General features: G+C 44.2%; 1 protein-coding gene across 8 annotated transcripts in view; it reads left to right on the top strand.

Annotated features, from left to right (window-relative positions):
* The window catches only part of Cacna1e (calcium voltage-gated channel subunit alpha1 E), a 478,307-nt gene that overhangs the window by 154,727 nt on the left and 308,069 nt on the right, over window positions 1-15,511 (top strand). The gene's annotated exons all lie outside the window — the stretch shown is intronic.

Below are 15,511 nucleotides of genomic sequence, written 5' to 3'. Positions count from 1 at the left end.
AAGTGTGACGCCCTGGAGACCTATTTGGGCACTAGAGGTTTTCAAGGTAAGACTTCTGGTTTGGGGGATTATTTTCCATGTGGAAATCTCTAGGGTACTTAGGTGCCTGGTGTGGAGACATCTGCCTCTTTCTGGGCTTTGTCTGTTTCTTGGCCACCCCCAAAGTCCTAACCCTTTCAGAAGCTGCACTCTATGTGGTTTGGCTTACCTCAAATCTCAAGGATTCTTTCATAATCAGTTCTCTCTTTTCCACCACTTAAGCCAGTCCCTCTGCTCCCATTCCTACCAGCTGGGAAAGACACTTGCATTGTCTGCCAGCAGAGAAGTTGAGGCTCTGGGAGGGGATTTGTCAGATCAGAAGCTCCAAAGAGTAAACCCATGTATACAAGAAGACAAATGAGTACTTATGAAAAAGGCGTTGGGCTAGGGACTCAGCTAACTCTGGAGACCAAGTTTAAGTTCTACTGAAAGTGGATGCCTGTCGGGGGAGGTGATCATGTCACCACCAGCCCAAAGAGCTCAAAGTTGGAGCTCTCTCTTCAGGCAAGGAGGTGTGTTCATCCTTTCTTGGTCCTTGGTTGCTACTCTTGCTTCTTAATTTTTGCCATACCTGGCTGCTCTCCCAGTATCCTGAACCAGATAGATCTACTGGGCCTGAACCCATCAGCGGAGGGTCAGAGGTGTGCAAACAGTTTCTCTCTAAAGCCAAGGGTGTTGCTCTTTACAAAGAATGGGTAGGTCATCTATGGAGGTGATGGTTTGGGGGTAAAAGGCTAGGATGAAAGGAACATCTTTGCAGGTTTTACCAAGCTCATGGAATGCAGGCTGCTGATCAGGCAGCTTCCTGCCTGCTCTGCACTAAGAATTTGCATGCCTGTCAAGGCCATTAGGAGTTGAGGGTGGTAGGGTGTTTCAGGGGATTATAGGAGGTAAGCCGATGTTTTGAGGTTAGATGTGGGGGGTCGTCTTGGGGACAGGGACTTTGGTGCCTGTGGAGGCACAGTTCTTGGGAAGAATACACCTGCAAAAGAAACTCCTCCTCTTTGTCCCATGCTCCCTCCCCCCAACCCTCCTCTCAGGTGTGCAGCAGTGAGAAAGCTGAGGTTGGGGGTGGGTGGGGCTCAAGTATTAGTTTGCAAGGCATCTTGCTTTCCCCCTCTCTGGGGCCTGAACATCCCCTGCAGCCCCCAACCTCTAGCTTTTGGCCTTCCTTTTTTTTTTTTTTTCCCTCTCCAGTTCCCTGCCTCAGCCGCTTTGGGATTGGCTGGCGCATGGTGCTTCTAGGCAGCAGCACCTCATTAGAAATGAAGGAGCATCTCTAAGCTGCGATGCTTCCTGCTGCTGTTCACATCCTCCCACAGACACCCCCTGGCTGGGTTTCTCCCTTTCTCCTCCTTGTTCTCCAGTTCTCACCTCCCCCTCCCACCTCCACAGAATGATCCGGGCCATAGAGTGCTTGGGTTGAACTATTTAGATAGGGGCTTTGGGGCGGGGGAGGGGTCTGGTCCCTGCAGTCATGCCCAGTCAGTGAGCTGCACAAAGCGGACTGATTGCATTGTGTTGCATGCTGCTGCGGCTGCAAATAACTCCTTGGAGCAGTACTCTACTGGTCTCCCAGGGAAGGTCCCTTCCCTCGACCGCCTTCTACAGTTCTTTTAGATTTCCCACCCACCAGGTTCCCCTTTGCTGTGACCTGCTTAGGACACCCCGCCTCCAGACAGCCCCCTTCTCCGTTTGGTTGCAGTAGACAAAGCAGCTTTTCAGTCCCACGGATGGCAAAGTGTGGCAGCAGCCTTCCTTGGCACCTCGGACAGCGCCATCAAAACTCCCCTGCTGGTCCTGGGCTCCCAAGTCACCGGGTGCAGCACATAGGGTACTTCCGGCTAGGCTCAGGCTCCCGGACTGGGACACGAAGCACGTTTCCAACACCAAAGCCTTTTCCTCTTTTCACTTCTGCCGCAAAGACACAGGTTTTCCACCAGGAGCTTTGAGAGCAAGGTGCTGCTAGGTTTTTTTTTTTTTTTTTCATCCTTCCCTTTAGCCAAAACGAAGTAAGGATTGCCAAAGGAGAGATTCCGGAGAAGACGGATTCTATTCTCACCCCCTGTGCCTTGGCCACAAGTCCTGTCCCGGACATCTTTGCTGTCCCCATACTTACACATTGTAGTGTTCCTACAGCCCGTAGGCTGTTGTAACCTGTTCAGAGAACATCTGCTAAGATGTTGAGGGGAAGCGGGTTGGATTTTTTTTTTCCCCTTCTGGTTGTACAGTGTAACTGACTAATGTATTCCCTCCCGTGGTGACCACGTGCAAGCGCTGTGCCTCTGTGGGCTCTGCATTTTCTTCCAAGGCGCATAGGAGCTAGCTAGTGTCAACTTCCCTTCAGTTCCCAACATCCAGTTTCCCCAAATACCCGCTTCGTCTCATAGAGAATCAGTGTGAGCAGAAGTTACCTTTAAAGCTCTCTCATTGGGCTGCTTGGGTTCAAATCTCAGCTCCTCCAGAAGTCCCAGTGACCTTGAAAAGTTACTTCATTACTCTATGATACAATTTTCTTACCTGTAAAGTCAGGGTGAGTTACGGGGAGAATTCAATGGGTTGATGTGCCAAGTGTCTGGAACATTACCTAATTACCCAATAAGCATCCATTATTATTAATGGAATCCTCTGGTAGATTTCTGCACACCTGCAAGGTGGGACCCGGACATTCAAGGTGAAGTCATTTAAATTCTTGCATCTCCCTGAGAGTGAGGAACCTCCTCTGTATCACTTGAGAGCTTGTTCAAAATCCAGACTCCCGGGTTCCACTTCACAGTTGCTAAATGACACACAGGTGATTAATGTGTCAATAATTGACTGTACTCCCGGTGGTGGTAGTGACCAGTTTAAGAACGACTTTGTTCTTTGTGGGGGTCAGATTTTCACAACAGGAACATTGTTAGGAAATGTTAAGACTGGCTCTGGTATGAACATGCAGATTTGGATTGCTGTGCGCGACACTTTTTGAACTTTATTCTCTCTCTCTCTCTCTCTCTCTCTCTCTCTCTCTCTCTCTCTCTCTCTCTCTCCCCCTCTCTCTCTGTGACAGAAAGTCACCGAGAAACTAGGATGATAAGGTCCTTTCCTTACGTGTCAGGCATTTTAATTTTATTGATCTGAAAGGTTGAGCTAAGTAAAAGGTGTGATTTAATTTGTGCTTCTAGGACCTGCTGACTTAGGAGAGCCTTATCTTGCTCTTAATAGGGGTTGTCTAGTTCTAATTTGAAGGAAAATGTCTACAATAAAACTCAGCTTTGACATGAAAGATGGTGGAAAGGGAACAACCCCCTCTGAATGCATTTCCTTTTTCTTAGAAGCTATATCTGCATAGGGAGATAATTTTATTTTCTCACGACATTCTCTTCTGCAGATGATAACGTAGTCTTTTTGAAAATGCTAATCTGATTTAAAATGTGATATCCCATTTTATGGCATTTCTTTCTTTCTTGCTTGCTCATCTAATAGATCTAACAAGTGTTCTTTCTTCCCCGGGCATCAGCTATTCTGGAAGCTACTTGCTGTTCTCTGCACTGCACACTGCCATTCTGCCTGTTCTTTTCTCAGGGACAGTTACTTGGGATCTCTGACATAGTTTGTGTGAGAGAGCCTACTCTTGTTTGCACTTTTCCAGGTCAGGGGTGAAGGAACAAAATGGTGTGTCTGACTTAAGAGATTCTACATCATAGATGGGCAGTGGGAGATTGTTTTTCCTTCACCTACTTGGCCATCTCAGCAGGCAAGCACATGTTTTGTGTGGAAAGGAACAGTTCAGAGTAGGAAGGTCAAATGTGTTTGCAGCCTTTGAGAGGATGAAGCTCATTAAAGTGAACCTGGGGTTGTGCATGTAGGATTTCTCGTGAAGAATTTCAGTATCTCCTTAGATCACTCTGGATATGGGTCTGAGGCTATGTGTGCGTATCACAGATTTCCCCCTTGTAAATTGTTCAGTGAATTGTAAATTTATTTGGAGGACTTTGCTGAGGATTATAGGAAGTGTTAGTTTTCAAAGCTCCCGTTTTGGCATATACTCATCTTCTCTGGTTGCCTCTAAATATACATGCCTTGCAAGATAGTAAACTGCAGGCCTGGTGAGAAATTCGGGTTTGATGTAACTCCAGTAGATCATGAGTCTTGACTGGAGACACTGGGAATAAACAAGGATGAAATCTGCAATCCTGCCTGCAGAGGATATGGGGGCCTCATATTTTCCAGTGACTGTAGATGCCATGGCTGAGGTTGGCATGAAGGGTGCAGATTAAATGCCTTTGTTTTCTGGGGTCCCTAGGGTTGTCCTTTCTATGAGGTGAGGGAAGCCTGGCTATGACTGTGAATGCCATTTGTAAGTGGGGGACAGCCTGGAAAGTGAGTCGGAATGAACAAATTCACAGCGACAAAACGACTCGAGGATGAAAGCAAACATATCTTGGATGGGATAGTTCAGTCTATTGGTTTGTGTCCTATTACCCCCTCCCCCATTTTCCTGCTGTTGCCTTCCTTTCAATAGTTGCAGCAAACAGTATGAATTAAAGGAGGAAGAAAAAAAATAATGAGCGCAGGCCTTTCTTCCTCCTCAAAGATCCAGACTGGAATCAGTGACTTCTTCTAACACTGCTTATCTCTTCAGAGTCATTACCATCCATGATGTAGGTGCCCCATACCTGCTTCTTTCCTCCCTCTTTAAAGGAACATCTGGCTTCCTTCAGACTTTGTACTCTTATTTAAAACAAAGGGGAGTCAAAATTTGCTTAAGCGACCAGAACTCATGCAGACCCCTTCATTATACCTGTTAGACCATTGGGTTGCTGATCTTCATAGTTCCCCACTCTGGGCACTCACAGGACTCCATCACCCACCACGAGAGTCCAGTCCCACAGAGGACATACACACAACCTGTCTATCACTGACCACAAAGACAGGAAGGAGTAGCCCTTGATGCAAGACAATCAATCCTTTTTTACTCAGGGAGCCAGAGGGCGGGCCTTCCCTTCCTCTTCCGGCCCAGGCTTCTAGCCATCACTTCATCCTTCTGTCTGTCTCCTCTTCTCAGTTTTAGGCTCAGCCTTTGTGAGTAAATTCATCGTTATGTGTGGGTTTTTTCCTAGAATTTTCAGAAAAGCAAGGTCATTTGCCTCTGCTTAGATATGACAATGGTCTTTTGAAAAGGGCCTGTATCAGACACCAACTTTTCCCTTTAACTCCTCTGTTGTCTATGATGAGACTGTGACACAGGGAAAGGCAGCTTAGAGGACAATCTTTTAATCTGGAATGCAAAAAATAGCTAGACTGTATGCCCTTAAGAGGGAAAGAAACCAGCAGCAGAGGACTTGAAGTCTTGCCTGAGATATCCCCTTAGCAGAGAAGTAAGGACTTCGTGCCTTTTCTTGCCATGCGTATAATGACTGCCTCCTACCCGGCCCTGTTGCTTTCGGGTACCTGACAAGTAGGTAGCTGATTACCTTTGGTTTAGAGATCAGGGTTAAGAAGAAGGCATTTATGTTTACTTATTTAAGTTTCTGCCACTCAGACTCCTCGTGGTAGCTTGGCCTTTTCATGTTGAGCCCCTGATCTAAGGTGCAGGCTTCTGTAAACATTTTAAGTCCCAGTGAGAATTCAGACAGGAATTGGGGTGGAGTGTGGCAGAGGGGCCCACTACGGCTGCCACCACCATTGTCATGGTCACTGGCACACCATTTGGCTTTTAAAGCAGTCCCTTAAAAAAAAAAAAAGTTCCAGAGATATGAGAGTTACACATCATTTTCCTTACCATGTTCTAAGCCTACACAGAGAGGACTCGTGTGGGCTTCCCTCTGATGTCTCCAGCATCATTCTTAATCAAGGACAGAAAACACCGTGCAAAGGTTTTAGGCTCTTCTGATTTAGTGTTCTCTTGTATGTGCAGCTCATTTCAAGGGAATGTCTGAAGTGCGTCTTCACTCAAGTATTCTAAATATGTTTTTTTAATTGCTGTCTCTGGTCTCCCCCCCCCCCCCCCCCCCCATAAACTCAGATGAATCTTGTATCTCTATATCTCGGGAAAGCAAAGAATAGCTAAAAATATATGTCCTCAAGAGGGAAAGACAAGCCACACCAAAGAAAACACAGCACAAAGTCTTATCTGAGTTATCCCCCTAATAGAGCAGTGACTGCTTCATGGGAGTTGTTCTCCCCTTCAACCCCTCCCACAGTGTTAGAGACTGAACCTTAGACTTGGAAATATAGTGCTCGGTTAGATGCAAGTCTCAGGTTCTTGGGATCCATCCCTGTTGTGTAGCTTAAGTGAGAGGCTTGGTGCGGTAACTGTGCCAAGTGTGGTGTTTTGGGTCATGAGAGTGGATCTCCATCTCTGTCAGAGCTGTGTGTCCTCAGTAGCTTTCCTTTATCACCACCGTTGGCCCTGCTTTAATGGTATCTCTGATGAATCTGGAAAGTATGTTTTAGGTTTATCTGTCAGTCCTTCTGCCCTCCAGGGAGGCATAATATCAAGAGATGTAGCGGCAAGGTTGGTAACTGGTGAGTTGTAAAATAAGTTGCCTGGGTAGCTCCATGCATGGAACTTTGCTGGGGAAAGACTATATAGTATCATTGTCAAGACACATGGACTTGTGAGCAGCCTCCTGGACCAGGAAGCTCTGGAAACTGGGCGGAGGATTCATTAGTTGAAAGGTTTTTGATAGTGTACCACTTTTTCCAGGTTTCAGATCATTTTCTCACGGGGCTGGTCAGAGTCGAAAAAGCATGAAATGAATTTTCAACAGATACTAACATCCTGGCAATTTCCAGCTGTGTGCTGTTGGGAACTAGTTTGCCACTGTTCTGTCAGCTGCCATTTCTTTCAGTAGGTGATTTCCATCAGCATCAGGGTTAAAGCCTCATTTGGGTCCTTCGTGTTGAAGTCAGATGTGTGCACTCTACGGGATACATTAAGGCCAAACTCCGGCTTGCCTCAGAATTACCTGCGTGGCTTGGTTAGAACACAGCTCTGTGGGTGGACTCGGGCTCTTGGAGTTCCTGACTCAGTAAGTCTGAATTGGGGTCTCAGAATCCTTATTTACCACAAGGTCCCAAGTGTTCTTGCCACTGGTGGGCTTGGAAGCTACAGAGACGCAGCTCCCTTCACACAGTTTAGCTCTGTGTGTTTGACATACCTTTAGAGACAACTTCATGAGAATTGCTAATCCGCCAGGCGGTGGTGGCTCCTGCCTTTAACCCCAGCATGTGGGAGCCAGAGGCAGGTTGATCTCTTTGAATTTGAGAGGAGCCTGCTCCACAGAACAAGTTTCGAGATAGCTACACAGAGATGGCTACACAGAGAAACCCTGCCTTGGAAAAACAAAACAAAGCAAAACAGACCAGCTAGGGAGATAATCCAGCCTAGGTCTGCCTCTGCTACACTAACCTAAATCTCTGCTGTTGGCAGAAACTTCGTTTTGGGATTCAGACATTTTGAGGCTTCCAGATCATTCTACCAAAGTGATGATGAGATCTTGGGGATGAGACTCCGGACTCTCAGTTTTACGACATTATTGACTTAGAGCGAGTTCATTCTTTTTGGCCTCATGACTGAGGACAGGCTCTTATGGGAATGGGCACATCCGTTTTAATTCCAGCACCCAGGACACTGCTGGCACATGGCAAGTGCTGCATATTCTTTTATTGAATGATTTGTAATTAAATATGTTGCTATTGATTTAACAAGCGTCAACAAAGTGATTAAGCTGTCTCTAGTACTGCTCTGGCTGGGATCTGCAGGACCTGAGCACTCTGGTGGTTGTTAGCATGAGAGTACTGACTGCTGGGAGAAAGTCAGGGGTCATTACATGGGAATTGGGAGTTAGAAAAGACAAGTATTACTTCACAGTTTTCTTTAGAATTACCCCAATTTCTATATGACCCACTGTAGGCTTCCCCACTGTTAAAGAAAATGCAGTGTTTATTTTTTGAAAAATTTCAGTGAAAACTCAATTAATTGGCGCCCAGAGATCTATGATGTAATGACAATTGAGGTTTCTAATGATGGCCTCTAGGCACACAGAATACTGGAGTGCTTTCTGAATATCGTCAGTCAAGTGTTTATTGAGGTTATGTTCAAACAGTCTGAGTGGACTATGCTCCGTATTTTGAGCTTTCACAAACTATAAACCACATTCACACATAAACAGATATCTGTTGCAACTCATTAATTTTTAAATTATTTTTATTTTATGTACATTCATGTTTTACCTACATGTATGTCTGTATGAAGGTGTTGGATCCTGTGGAACTGGAGTTACAGACATGTGGGTTCTGGGAACTGAACCTAGGTCCTCTGCAAGAGCAACAGTGCTCTTAACCACTGAGCCATCTTTTAAGCCCTATGATTTATTAATTTTTTTTTTTTACTTATCAACTTGTTAAATTATCCCAAGTTCTCTTCTCTGGCTATAGTGGGTGACAGAGAACTTGTATTTATGGCTCTGAAAGTCAGCCTGTTCCGTATGGGAGCTGCATCCTGGAGGTGTTTCTAAGTATTTACAGAGGATGGGTAGCTCAGTGGGCTTTACATGTGCTCGGAGAGCTCCCAGTTGGCAAGCTGATATTATACCCCATTGTACAGTTATTTCTATACAATAACATTGAACATGGCTGCCTAGAATTTTGAGTAGAACTTTGATTAGGCATCTCATCCAGGGCTGTCAGGTGATTCCTTCTTCAGCTGGACTCTGAGTATCTGCCATTTGTGCCTGAACCCCTTTCCATGTTCTTCCGAATGCTCACCTGCCATCTTCTCACCTAAGGTCAAAGGATGATGGACTCTAAAGATCTTATTGTGGGGTGGAAATATTGTTTATTTTCTTAAGGGTAAGCTCTACATTTTGTGGAACTTTAAAGTGAGAAATGATTTGAGTGGCTGTTTAGATGGCCTCTAGGTGACTGATTGGCATACTGGAACTATTAGGTTTCTTAGTACACTGTTTTTACGTGGGGGTGGCTTCTGTTCTCTTGAAAGAATACGCATACAATTTTGCACTCAGTATTGGGGTTCCACAAGTCAATTTAAGAATAACGATTGTGTTAGAAAATTCCCACATGTCTGGATGCTGGGATACTGGGTGCTCAGGAAGAATGTTCCCTAACTACATATCACAAACCTTACGTCTAGTGGGTTAAGAGCCCTGTGTGAACGGACCACAGAGAAGTGTTTGCCAGACTGCCACGAGACACACATTCTATTCAGAGAACACAAATTCATTAGAGATCCCTTCTCCATTTTCAGACAGGCAATGACAAAATGCTCTCTGTTACTTAAAACCCTTAAGAACAAGAAATCAAAATACTCTAGAGCCTCTGTGTGTTTTATTAGTCCTTTTGGTTTCTGCTGTATAAGGAAATGCTGATCCAGTCCACATATTTACTTAATGTCCTTGTGGTACTGTGCTCCATTATAGACAAGACCTCCTTGCGATGGTGGTTACGTTTTGATTTGTATTGCCCTTAAATTTTATCTGATCTTGGTTAATTTAGATTTAAATATCTACACATGGCTAGTGGCAGGGGCAGATAAGCCAGAAAGCTGTTTCCTCTGGGGCCTGATGTTTATTAACTTTGTAATTGAGCTTCCTTGGCTTCATGTGCAGGGTGTCTCAGGGCTCACTGTCACGGGCACCATTTCCATCTCAGCTCCTGTTCTAGCCAGCCCAGTGACAGCAAGCCTTTACACTGGTTTCTCTGTCTTCCCTGTCTGTCTAACTCTAGGACTGTCCTTAGAGGTCATTTTCTCGTTGACACCGTCTTTGATTACTCTTGAGGAGAATAAGACCAAGCCTTTCCTCTGGGTTCCCACTGAGCCACCTCATGTATTATGTTTATCCTAACACTTCTTCCCATATAACTTTTGTATTGGTTGAAAGTACGTGCAAGGGGAGGAGCCACTTTTCCACAACTGCCTTCTAAATTCCCAGGATATAGAACAATATAAGCATATTTGTTTCAGTGAATATTCTTTTGAAATGAGAAGTAGTCTTAGATTTCTGACTTGTGGTTGTAGTCAATGAAACTTCTGATCTTTTCACATTAGGAGATGACAGAATTGTGCCTCCAGCTTTATTCTCAGTTTGATCTTTAGGTTGAGATTTGGGCCCTGATTTGTTTTGGGTTTGTTTTATCTCCTTGTTCATTTCTGATGTTGCTATCCATCCTATGGGGGATCTTTTCAAGTGGAAAGGAAAACTATCTATGTATGGTCGCCAAATCCCAGCCTTTCTTCATTTAAACAAACCAACACCCACAAGACAAGTATCATTATCTACATCTTAAACATGGGGAAGCTGAGGGTAAAGAAGTTTAAGTTACCTTTTCAAGTTCAACCTCAGTAAGCTGGAATCTAGGGGCTGGGACTCCAGCAGTAACTGCTGCTTTTGGTCACGCGTCCGTCATAGTCTCTGCACAGGACCTCCACCCACTCTGCGTCATCTGCAGATTTGATAGGCAAGTGCTCTGAGAGTTGAGTCAAATAATTAATAAGAATACGGTTAGAACTGGGGACTCCCTTACTCTTCTCTTCAATGTGTTAGTCAGTACTCCTGGACTGCTCGGCTTTTCTCAAATCTTTTGAACTGTTCTCAAGCCAACCGACACTTCTTTATTTTGTCTGTAAAAGTCCTGTGGGAGATATCACTGTCACATGCTTCACTGGAATCAATACATGCTTTCATGACTATTTCATGTCTATTTTAAGCTAGGATGCAGCATCCTGCCTTTTCCAAAGTCCACTTTAGGTACTGTTTTCAGAGTCTCAGATGATAATTTATTTTTCTTACTAGATAAAAATACGCCCAGGAGTTGAGAGGCCACGGGCATCATTGAGTCTACCGCCTACACTGTAGAGTGTAGGGCCCACCAGTCTCTTGCTCAAAGCAGGAGAGTGCATCAATGTTAAGGGTGTGGCTTATAGCTTCAAGTCTCAATTCCACCTTCGCTGCTTCCTAGCTGTACACTGTGGTAACGGGCTTAACTCCACTCTGTCTTGAGACATAAATTGGAAATAGTGATTGAACCTATATGGCAAATTGTGTTGGATTGTTTTGTGGTGTTGAGGCGAGACAGCACATAAAAAATACATAGCTTAGTGATGGGCACAAAGTAAGCCGTGAATGACTCTTAGCTATTAATATGTAGTTAATTATGGATGATTCAGTATTAAATACTTGCAGCCAAGTTTCCCCCTTCTAACTGTATTGTCTCACTTTCTCCTGACTTGTAGCAGATTTCTAACTTCTGGAGTTTTGCCAGATGTAGTTCATATGACCTCGGTGTAGGCCTCTTCGCATACCTGACGGGTCTCACACCTCAGCTATGAGGAGGTGGAACTCATATCCCCTGCCAGGCTAACTTGCAGGTCTGTTTGAGGGCTAGCACTGGCTACTGAGGATGACAGCCCTCTGCAAACATGTCAGAACAAGTGTTACCAGTGATACAGTTCATAAAAGTGCAACATTTATTAAACACTTACTGTATGCCAGGGTACAGTGCTTAGTGCTTCCCATGGAAAGCACCTGTTGAAACCATTCCTTGGGAGCACATTGCAGAGGTGCTCAGTTACGTTTTCTGCTTTCCACAGTCAGGGGAAAAGGCATGGAGAGGTTTACTCATTTGCTTACTATGACACACTGAGCAAGAGCTGGAGGCCTCATTAAACTTAGTGTTTTTAACTGCTGCAGATGATAGTGGTACGTGAAAATTTTTCTTCTTGCTTTCTTCCAATTATTGAGTTTACTTTAAAAAAATTTTTTTAAGGCATTTAAATCAAAACTGGTCCTCTTTTGCATATTTTTCAAATGCTGATTTTGCACCAATATCTTCTCCCAGGACTCGTTCAGATTTATGATGCCAAAATCTCAAGGGAGGGGCAATAACAGGGAAGAATTTTTCTGCAAGTTTCCGATTAAAGCAGATCAGGTGTTCAAAACCATCAACAGCCTTAACTAAATGCACTGGATTTTGTTTTCACTTATATAAAATTGGTAGCCAGATATTTGGATGGCCCAACTGGAGGCAAATGGAAGGATCCCTGGGAAAGACAATCCTACCTTGGCCACCTGACACATTTTCTGGGCTTACCAGCCTTCCAGTAAACTCTTGTCAGTTAGGCTCCTTGGACTTGCAAGGTCTTTGTGTTCTCTCAGCAAAGAGAGTTTGGATGAGTTTCTGTGAACTGAGGATGAAGCTTCTGAAAAGACTGGAGAGCTGTGTGTGGGTCAGGAAGCTGAGCCTTTGGAAGTGTGTCCAATGTGTCCTGGAGGGTATCCTACTGGTGGAAACCAGATACTGACATGTGTGAGCATGTAGGATTAAGGATGGACCACTTAGCTCCTGGAGACCAGACTGAAGTCTCTGAAGCAGTTATGGAGTGGGTAGAAAAAAAAGTTAAAGAAACTGTCTCTCTATTCTGCTAACTTTGGATTGTATTTGCATGGAAATGAGTGTTTGTGAAATAACGGAGCCATATGGACGCACTGAGGTGCATGTGTTCTGGTCTGTTGATAGACGAGCAGTTGAAGGGCGCGTGGGCTTATCTGGAGGTGGAGTGAATGGGTGGATGTGGCAACACAGGGAGGGGGGCTGGTCTGCGGAATATGGGCCTATACAAGTGCAGATGATCTGGGCATCTTTCACAAGATGGCACTCCCTTATAGAGGGTTATGTGTGCAAGCATTTACTTTTGAAATTATTACCCCTCTTCAAGTTCTGTTGCACCTCTGGACAATCTGTCTGGTGACAATCAGAGGTTAGAAAATGACACCATTGAATGCACAGGCCAGGGGCTCATTTTCATCACAAATGTCAATGGGCAAACTCAGGTAACAAAGCATAGGAAGAGATTCTAGGATGCTATAATTATCTAGAAGTCTGCATACTCTGCCTGAAAGGAGCTTTGTTGAGAATAATATTCTCAGTAAGGTAGATCATTTCCCTTTTTTTTTTCTTTTAGCTTTCTTTATTTCTATTATATGATTTTATCAGCATTCTATTAAAGACTATCTGCCAGGACGATAAGCTCTCAGGAACAGACAGAGAAAAACTAAGCTTTAACAAGTGGTTATTGTCTAATGGCCACTCTATAGTGTGTTTTTGAGACCTACTTGGATTTAACTCATTGTTCTTTACAGTCACCTGGGGCAAGGTCACAGACAGCTGCAGTTTTACCAGCTGCGTTTGCTAGTCCCTCACTATCTTGATGGAAGACTGAAAAGCTAGCCTTCTTGAATGGAATTTCTTCTTGGACTAGCACTGTGAACTGCTTGTGTGTATTTGTGGTACCCACTGGGTATGAGGCTAAACCCATAGCAGAGAGAAGGACGACTGAGTCAGAGAAGAGCAAAGCTCTCTTAGGCACTATGAAATGGGCCTGGGACATCTTGGTTTGTGTCACTGGGATGCAAGCTTGGGTTGGGATCTGGGATCTTTGACTAGTCTCATTTTTTTTCCTGATCCCTTTGGTTACATGAACTCCATTGCTTGGCCCAGAAGCTTTGGTTTGCGGATGCCAATTTTCCTGTCACCATTATGTGAAAGTCTGTGGGGTTATCATGTTTTCAGTGCTCCAAAAGCTTCCCTTAGTCCTCTCTGCTCCCGGGCACCTGAGTGGGATCGAGTTGGCAGCTTTTATGACCTCTCCGTGAACATTTACTCATTGAATGTCTCTGCTTTCGGATTTTTTTTTTTTTTTTTTTAAAAACTGGGACATGAAGGCTGCAGAAGAGAGTTATCTTGCAAGAGTGAAGGAAAAGCTTGTAGAGGTTTGAGGAAAGCAGTCTTATGTTCACACTCAGGCCAGTTCTCACTATTGCTACAAGTATTCAGTCAACCCCACTGGTCATCGGTTTCTGATCATTGAAAAGAGAGATAATTTCTACGGACATCTGACACTTTCAATATGTCCTGCTATGCCAGGATTTCCAATATGAATGCTACCAATAATTTTTTTTCATTTGTAGCTTTACCTAAAGTAACTTCTTTTCATTGTAATAATGGATGGACATTTTTATCTCCCCTACTTGCCTTCCCAATAACAACACAGAATAATAGAGCATTAGAATTACATGATTCTAGGAGAATTTCTGATTGGACTCTTAGTTATCTGTAGGAAAACAGAACATCAAAGGCCTCAAGGGACTTACCACAAGGTCATACGTGACTGGGTGTCGCCTAGAACATGCCGTGAATCTCAAGACTGTATACTGGAAAAACCTATTGCTAGTTGTGGTGTGGCTCAGGCTTAGCACACACCTGTAATCCAAGAGTGCTGTAGGATATTTGATCACACTGTGAGATTGGATACTGGAAAAAACCTGTTTCTAGTGTGTGTCCCAGCCCTAACACGTAGCATTAATCCTGGAGTGTTCTGTTTATTGTAAACAAGATTAAATATAGTCAATCATAAGTCAAGTGAAAGAGCAAGCAAACACCCAGCTGACAGGGAGTGGACATAGAGGGAAAGCCACAGAGAGTGAGAGGAGCTAGGGAGGTCAGAGAGAGGGGTGCACACGGAGGACAAAGGAGGGGCATTCAGTTCGGAGGGTTTTTAAGACAGTCTCGAGAAGGAGGAGCATTTACTGTCTGTGAAGTGTGACGGTCAGGTGGTGTTTCCTCTGTCTCTTTGGACTAGTAGGCTTTCATACCAGCATTTGGCTCCTGAGTCTTCATTTAGTAAAACTGGAAGGACTGGGATTTTATTTTAAAAAACGACACCTGACCAACAGCTTTTTTGATCCCTTTTTCTCTTCTCTTTTCCTTTGTGATCCTTCTCTGCTCAGTTCTCTCCTTTCCAGCTCCTTCATCGTCCAAGGCTTCCTTCTTTTTCTGTTAGTAAGTGTGTGGGTTTGGTGCATTGGGGCGATCTGGAAGAGTGTATATAAGGATCAAGATTAATAAAAAAAGGATTTAAGTCACAAAAAGTGCAAGTGGACAAGAGGAGGCTAATTCATATAGATGAGGCCGTCTGGTGCAAATACTGTGATGATGAACTAAAGGATTTATGTCATTTTCTAATGCTTTCTTTCCCCCCAAAATGACATGGGAGAACCATACATGAGATGAATCAGTAGGACAGGACCCATCAGGGGGTTTCTACCAAACAGAAAACCAACACTAGGTTGCAGCAGGTGGGAGAGTGGGTGGATGCACAGACAAGCAGTCCTCACAGAATATTTTCTGGCTTTTCATTGGCCTAGGGTAAGGTAAATTCTCCAGACCCAACTTTAAAAAATAATAAATGCTCCTTACGGATAGTTCTATGAAAGACATAAGCAAAAATTCTAAGATGAAGTCTTTTTCTTTCTTTCTTTCTTTCTTTCTTTCTTTCTTTCTTTCTTTCTTTCTTTCTTTCTTTCTTCCTTTCTTCCTTTCTTCCTTTCTTCCTTTCTTCCTTTCTTCCTTTCTTCCCTTCCTCCCTTCCTCCCTTCCTCCCTCCCTCCCTCCCTCCCTCCCTCCCTCC

The sequence above is a fragment of the Mus pahari genome, chromosome 5 (assembly GCF_900095145.1).
Source record: "Mus pahari chromosome 5, PAHARI_EIJ_v1.1, whole genome shotgun sequence".
NCBI classification, from domain to species: Eukaryota; Metazoa; Chordata; class Mammalia; order Rodentia; family Muridae; genus Mus; species Mus pahari.
The sequence above is the reverse complement of the archived record's forward strand: the minus strand, read 5'-3'. Positions and strand labels throughout refer to the sequence as shown.